We start from the raw sequence: 7,770 nt of genomic DNA on the forward strand, positions 1-7,770 counted from the left end.
TGAAGACTATATTCCAAGGCTGAGACTGTATTTCAAGATGAAGACTAATTCTTGGTTAACCGCAAAGAATGTTACCAGACACAGTTATCTGTGAACTCAGAATAACATTTCAGATAAAAAGAACTGACCATCGTCAAAATTAAATTGTACCATTGCCAAATACAGCCGTAGCCACGCTCATCATTGCTGCAGTCACGCCATACCCGTTGTCTGGTGGAGCTATAGAAATGGCACATTAGGGCGCACTAAGGCGTACTATAGCGCAAGAGTAATACATGGCATGTAATTACACTGATTCACCGCTGGGTGGTGACTGCTCCACTAATGAATACAGTGCTGAATAACCATGGATGGGATGCGGTCAAGATCCCGACGGACGGAATCCCGGCGGTCAGAATACCGACACCGGAATCCCGACCGGCACAAACCCGACATATTCTCCCTCTGTGGGTGTCCACAACACCCATAGAGGGAGAATAAATTAGTGTGCCCGCAGCGTGGCGAGCGCAGTGAGCCTGCAAGGGGCTGCGTTGCGCTCGCCCCCCTGTCGGGATTGTGCCAGTCGGGATTCCGGTGTCGTGATTCAGACTGCCAGGATCCCGTCCGGCGGGATTTCGTACTGATCCCCCGTGGATATGGCACTGTCACGGCTAAGGTTGTTTGTGAATCCAGACTAGTTTGAGCTGCTGGGTTTTAGCTTGAGATATTAGTACGGAATTGGGCAGGCTTAATATAAGATCACATTCATAGACGTGGCAGTTTGGCTATTCAGGAACACCTGACTGGATGCTGTTTCACGGGAGTAGAGTTGGGGATGTGGTACCAGCTATATGGGAACAGGAACACTGGGGTATTGGATTACCAGTGTAGTGGAATAGCTGGGAAGTTTATAACATTGAGGGTTCACTATCGCTGGGATGAGATTAACCAGTGAATCTGGAAATGCTGCAAAGGATTTGCAGGAGCAGCTTTTTTTTGGAACGCTGGAGTAGGCTGTAGCAGCGAATTGGGAAATGCGGCAATGGAGTTGCAGGAGCAGTCCTTCAGGAACGCTGGTATAGGTTGTACCAGCGGATTGGGAAATGCTACAATGGAATTGCAGAAGCAGCCCTTCAGGAACGCTGGGATTGGTTGTACCAGCGGATTGGGAAATGCTGCAATGGAATTGCAGAAGCAGCCCTTCAGGAACGCTGGGATTGGTTGTACCAGCGGATTGGGAAATGCTGCAATGGAATTGCAGAAGCAGCCCTTCAGGAACGCTGGGATTGGTTGTACCAGCGGATTGGGAAATGCAGCAATTATGTACTGAGCAGCCCTTCAGCATCACTAGGATTGGCTGCACTGGTGAATCTGGATATGCTGCTATGATGAACTGAGCAGTCTCTCAGGATCACTGGGATTGGCTGTACTGGTGAATCTGGATATGCTGCGATGAAGCTGAGCAGCTATACAGGTTAGCTCAGGAAGCCAGGGAGTGCTAGAGATGGAAACTGCACTTTTCTAGAATCCAACAGCAGAGTCAGGCGCTCACGGCAGGTTGATAGACAACAGAGCACTGGCCATTTGCCTATGCTGGGATTCAGGTTTTATACCCATGGCTTGCTGCTGATTGGTGGTGATAATCACATGACTGTGAAAAAAACTTTCGTAGAACATTGTAAAACAATAGAAAGACAACAGACCCTAATGATAGTAATGTTTATTTCTCTTATGTCCTAGAGGATGCTGGGGTCCACATTAGTACCATGGGGTATAGACGGGTCCCTTGGGAGCCATGGGCACTTTAAGAGTTTAAATAGTGTGAGCTAGCTCCTCCCTCTATGCCCCTCCTACCAGACTCAGTTTAGAAAATGTGCCCGGTGGAGCCAGTCACAGCTAGGGGAGCTCCTAGGGGCTTTCTAGTTTTATTTATTTTTAAGAGCTGTTAGGTACAGGGAGGCTGCTGGCAACAGCCTCCCTGCTTCATGGGACTTGGGGGGGGGGGGGAGTAGGATCCAACCCTTGAGATTAATGGCTCCATGGCTTGCTGCTGATTGGTGGTGATAATCACATGACTGTGAAATGGTTTCTAATTGGACTCTGTGCAGTCAGCTGATCAGAACTGTCATGGTGCCATCCATGACTGGCTTTGGAGAGAACTGCTGGTGTGGAGTGGGCAGTGGAGACTGACAATGGCTTGATCAAGCTCCCAGAGCGAAACGTACGTTCACTTCCGGTCCCGGTGTCCGAACTTCCGGTCGCTCGGACCGCGGACATCGGCGCCACAGCTCCGGATTCAGCACACCCTCTCCCTGGCTGGAACACCTCCACCCACAATTGCGGGACATCTCAGACCTCACACTGCCCACCAATGCTTGCAGACAATAAGGTTTGAGCCGCACACTGTGAGGCATCTTATTATTAAGCTCCACCAAGGGGGATTCTTTCAGAGGCACAATATAACTTTTCTCCACTGTGTCCAAACATTTCAAGGGCACAGTGGGAGGCAGCATTTATCCTTTATGTAGAGTAATTAACTGCATTCAGTTGTGAACATTTGAGGTGCCTAACTTATAGGGTGTCTGTTCTCCCCTCTTTTTATTATTTATTATTATTTTATCATTTTTTCATTCATTTATCTTACTATATGATTTTCAGTGCAACAAGCATTATTTGTTTATTGTTTAAAAAAAGGCCTCCCCCCTATGCATTTTTTGAATGTCCAGTACTTATACTATGTGATATCTGACTATAGGAACATTACCATATTTATATGATTGGTTCCAGTATAAAGATACAACTGTCTGATATCCAGTCATAGGAACATCTAATATATGCTCCAAAAGAATTATCCCTTTACTTTTTGCTCTCTGCACAAATATGATACAACAGTAAAAAAAATATTTTTTTTTTCTTTATTTTTTTGGGGGGCAACTAAACACCCATCAGAATACGGTGGTTTTTTTTTTCCAACACACTGAATCATTCCTATTTTATTCAGGGGATTATTCCCTGTCAGACTATCATACTTATAAGATCTGCCGGGGGTAACCGCACACTGGAATTGATTATGCATGCTGGAGATTTACTCACCTACGGTCAAACCGCACTGAGTATGCCCAATCTCGTCTGATCTTGGAAGCCATACACTGCAGGGCCTGGTCAGTACCCGGTTGGGAGACCACCAGGGAATACTAGGTACCGTAGGTATTTTATTCTCCTACCATTTGAGTCTTTCCAGCTTTCTGTGCGGTCTCAGACATTGAATTTTCTTTATTATTTAGTTCTGATATTCTGACATGGGATAGCTGAACCTATTGGAGCAGGTATACTCCCACAAAGATCTTTTCAATCCAATATTGGAGTAATTTTTGGATCATTAAGGGAGTAAACATATTTTCGCCTCTCTACATTTTTATCGCCCCAAAATTTGAAGCAATTATTTACATTCGCCTTCTCCCTTTTTATCGAGTATATCTTCATAAAAGTTAAGTATTAATTTACTCATATTTTCATAATTTCATCACTTTCTTATATATATAATTTTTCAAAGCGTGCCCTGGAAAAGGCATATAGCTGCTTTTGTCTTTTGTTCTTTCTTAAGACCACCCTTTTCCACGGGGTCTACATTAGTACCATGGAGTATAGACGGGTCCCTTGGGAGCCATGGGCACTTTAAGAGTTTAATAGTGTGGGCTGGCTCCTACCTCTATGCCCCTCCTACCAGACTCAGTTTAGAAAATGTGCCCGGTGGAGCCGGTCACAGCTAGGGGAGCTCCTAGGGGCTTTTCTAGTTTTATTTTTTTTTTAAGAGCTGTTAGGTACAGGGAGGCTGCTGGGGACTTAGGGGGGGGGGGTGAGTAGGATCCAACCCTTGAGGTTAATGGCTCCTATCTTCGCTGACAGGACACTGAGCTCCTGAGGGTGTTGATCGCAAGCCCCCGAGGTGACCGCTCGATCCCGCAGCACTACCTCCACCCCCTAACAGAGCCAGAAGATGCGGTGGTGAGTATGACGCCGGCGCCCCGGTAAGCGGGGCGCCGGCGGGAATGATGGCACAAGCGTGGGAGCACAACGCTGATGCTGCGCTCTGGAGGGCTCAGAGATACAGTTGTGCGGCGCTGTGAGGGGGGAGTCCTGGGCCAGCGCAATACCCTAACACTGGTCACTGAGCTAACAGGGGCTAATCCCACTGTTAGCAACAAACACACCTCAGGCCAGTATAAAATAATAAATGTGGGAAGACGCGCCATTACGGGGGGCGGGGCTTCTCCTCAGAGCGGATCCAGCACTCACCAGCGCCATTTCTCCCTGCAGATCACACCCCAGAGACGCTGACAGGGAGCGTTGCCCTCCACTTAACTCCAATTATCCTCTGCGGTACCAGGGTGTTATAGAAGGGGGGGGGGGGAGGGGGAGAGTTATTCACTGTTTAATCTATTAAGGTGTTTCAGTCAGCGCCAGGCATTTATCATGATAACTGCCTACTGGGGCGCTGTGTGTGCTGCCTCCTTATACTCTGTGTCTCTTTGAAGGTACTTGGGGGAAACTGTGTCTGACATTTTCATGTGTGTGTGTGTGTGTGTGTGTGTGTGTGTGTGTGTGTGTGTGTGTTATACTGTATATCTCACATTACCATGTCTATGGTCTCTGTATCTTGTGCTGCAGAGTGTCCTCTCCAGAGGAGTCTATTCCATGTACTCAGGAATGCAATGTACCAGTGACGTGCGGTGGGGTGAGGCAGGTGAGGCAGAGCCTTCCCTGTCATACTTACGTTTCTACCAGCGTTTTGATTGTATAAAGTATATGAAAAATACAAAGAATATGTTTGAAATATCTTTTTTGCATTATTCTAATAATTTTTATAGCCAAAACTCTGGAGTAAAAAGTCTATGGCAGGTGAGGCAGTGCCTCACCTGCTTATCTTTTCCGCACATCTCTGATCAAAACTCATCAAATTTCCAGGAGTTTATACTGCTGCACCTGTGTATAATGCCCACATGTACGCTTTGGCTCATATTTTGTGTGTAAATCTGGCTCTGGTGCTAGCTAGTGTCCCCTTAGCCTTTTAGCTCACCGCACGTCCCTGCAATGTACTGTCTCAGCCTTCTCAATCCGAACCCCCATGGGTGGCTTCTATTAAGGGAATGATATCCCAGATTTCATCTAGGATAGCTCATAATGAGACTGAAACACAGATTTTGAAAAGATCTGTAGAGGTTTTGTCGTATTCTGCTCCCGCTACCTCATCCAAAACCCCTGATATATATTCTAAAAAGCGTGCTCTTGCCCAAATAATGCAAGTCGACACAGATACCGACTCTGATACAGGAGACGGTGAGGAGGATATACTGGGGGGTGAGGCATACCTTGCTAAGGGAGTGCAACTCATGATTGAGGCTATAATGGACATTTTACGCATTACTGATAAGGTACCTGAGCAATTAGAGGCTGCTTACTTTACTGACAATACGAAATCCTCCCTTACATTCCCTGCATCTACGGAATTAAACGCATTGTTTCAAAAATCCTGGGAAAACCCAGAGAAAAAGTTCCAGATCCCTAAAAGGGTTCTCATTACTTTTCCTTTCCCTGAGGAGGATAGGAAAAAGTTGGACAACCCGCCGATAGTAGATGCTTCTGTTTCTAGGTTGTCTAAAACAGTGGTTTTGCCTGTACCTGGGTCCACCGCTTTAAAAGAGCCGGCCGACCGCAAGATTTAGACTACACTCAAATCTTTATACACAGCAAATGGCATAGTTTTAAGACACGCTATTGCTTGTGCATGGATTTCTAAAGCCATAGTAAAGTGGTCAGGCACTTTACTAGAGGATTTAGAGTCTATGGATAGAAGTGACATTGAATTGTTTTTACGTCACATACAGGATTCTGCAGGTTTCATGGTGGAAGCCATGAAAGACCTTGGACATCTGAACACGAGGGCTTTTTCCATGGCTGTCTCGGCACGCAGAGGACTCTGGCTGCGCCAATGGTCTGCGGATGTGGAATCCAAGAAGAGTGTAGAGAACCTACCCTTCACAGGTCAGGCCCTGTTTGGGGAACATTAGATGCGTGGATCTCCATGGCAACTGCGGGTAAGTCAACTTTTCTTCCCTCTGCTACACCACCGACTAGGAAATTATATCCTATGTCTGCAATGCAGTCCTTTCGGACCGCTATAGTTAAAAAGTCCAAATCCCCCTCCACTTTCTTTAGAGGTGGTTGGGGGAAATCCAGAAAATCTGCACCCTCAGATTCCCAGGATCAGAAACCTGGTTCGGTTTCCTCAAAATCCTCGGCATGATGGTGGACCTCCCAGCCTAGAGATCGGGCAGGTGGGAGCAAGACTAAGAAATTTAAGTCATGTTTGGGTGTCCTCATGCCTGGATCCCTGGGTACGGGATATTGTTACCCAGGGGTACAGACTGGAGTTTCAAGAACTCCCACCTCACAGATTCTTCAAATCAGGCTTGCCAGCTTCGCTGACAGAAAGTGCTATCCTACAGGAAGCCATTAAAAAATTACTAAGGTCAAATGTCATTGGCCCTCATTCCGAGTTGTTCGCTCGCAAGCTGCTTTTAGCAGCATTGCACATGCTAAGCCGCCGCCTACTGGGAATGAATCTTAGCTTAGTAAAATTGCGAACGAAAGATTCGCAATATTGCGAAAAGACTTCTCTGTGCAGTTTCTGAGTAGCTCGAGACTTACTCTTCCAGTCCGATCAGTTCAGTGCTTGTCGTTCCTGGTTTGACGTCACAAACACACCCAGCGTTCGCCCAGACACTCCTCCGTTTCTCCAGCCACTCCCGCGTTTTTCCCAGAAACGGTAGCGTTTTTTCACACACTCCCATAAAACGTCCAGTTTCCGCCCAGAAACACCCACTTCCTGTCAATCACATTACGATCACCAGAACGAAGAAAAAAACTCGTAATACCGTGAGTAAAATACCAAACTTCATAGCAAATTTACTTGGCGCAGTCGCAGTGCAAACATTGCGCATGCGCAATTAGCGGAAAATCACTGCGATGCGAAGAAAATTACAGAGCGAACAACTCGGAATGACCACCATTGTTCCAGTTCCACCTCACCTGCAACACAAAGGTTATTACTCAAACCTGTCTGTGGTACCGAAACTGGACGGTTCGGTAAGACCGATATTAAACCTAAAATCCTTGAACCCCTACTTGCCGGTCTTCAAGTTCAAGATGGAGTCTCTGAGAGCGGTGATCTCAGGTCTGGAGGAGGGGGAATTCCTGGTATCTCTGGATATCAAGGATGCCTACCTTCACATCCCAATCTGGCCGCCTCACCAGGCTTATCTCAGATTTGCGCTGCTGGACTGTCACTATCAGTTCCAAGTGCTGCCGTTTGGCCTTTCCACCAAGAGTGTTCACCAAGGTAATGGCGGAGATGATGCAGGATGTGAACATAATTCCTTATCTGAACGATCTACTAATAAAAGCATCTTCCAGGGAGAAGCTGTTACAGAGTATTGCTCTCTCAACTCAGCTGCTCCGGGATCATGGATGGATCCTGAACCTTCCAAAGTCGCACTTGGAGCCGACAAGGAGGCTGTCCTTCCTGAGGATGATCCTTGACATGGAAGTTCAGAAGGTGTTTCTGCCGGAAGAGAAGGCGTTGGTGATACAAACAATGGTCCGGGATTTCCTGAAGACAGCCCGGGTATCGGTTCATCAGTGCATTCGCCTTCTGGGGAAGATGGTTACCTCCTACGAGGCTCTACAGTACGAAAGATTTCATGCACGATCTTTCCAACTGGATCTCCTGGA

General features: G+C 46.8%; 1 pseudogene; it reads left to right on the forward strand.

Moving 5' to 3' along the window:
* The first annotated feature begins 3,070 nt into the window (after positions 1-3,070).
* Positions 3,071-3,189, forward strand: LOC134937025 (5S ribosomal RNA; annotated as a pseudogene).
* Positions 3,190-7,770: the final 4,581 nt, after the last annotated feature.

The sequence above is a fragment of the Pseudophryne corroboree genome, chromosome 6 (genome assembly GCF_028390025.1).
Source record: "Pseudophryne corroboree isolate aPseCor3 chromosome 6, aPseCor3.hap2, whole genome shotgun sequence".
NCBI classification, from domain to species: Eukaryota; Metazoa; Chordata; class Amphibia; order Anura; family Myobatrachidae; genus Pseudophryne; species Pseudophryne corroboree.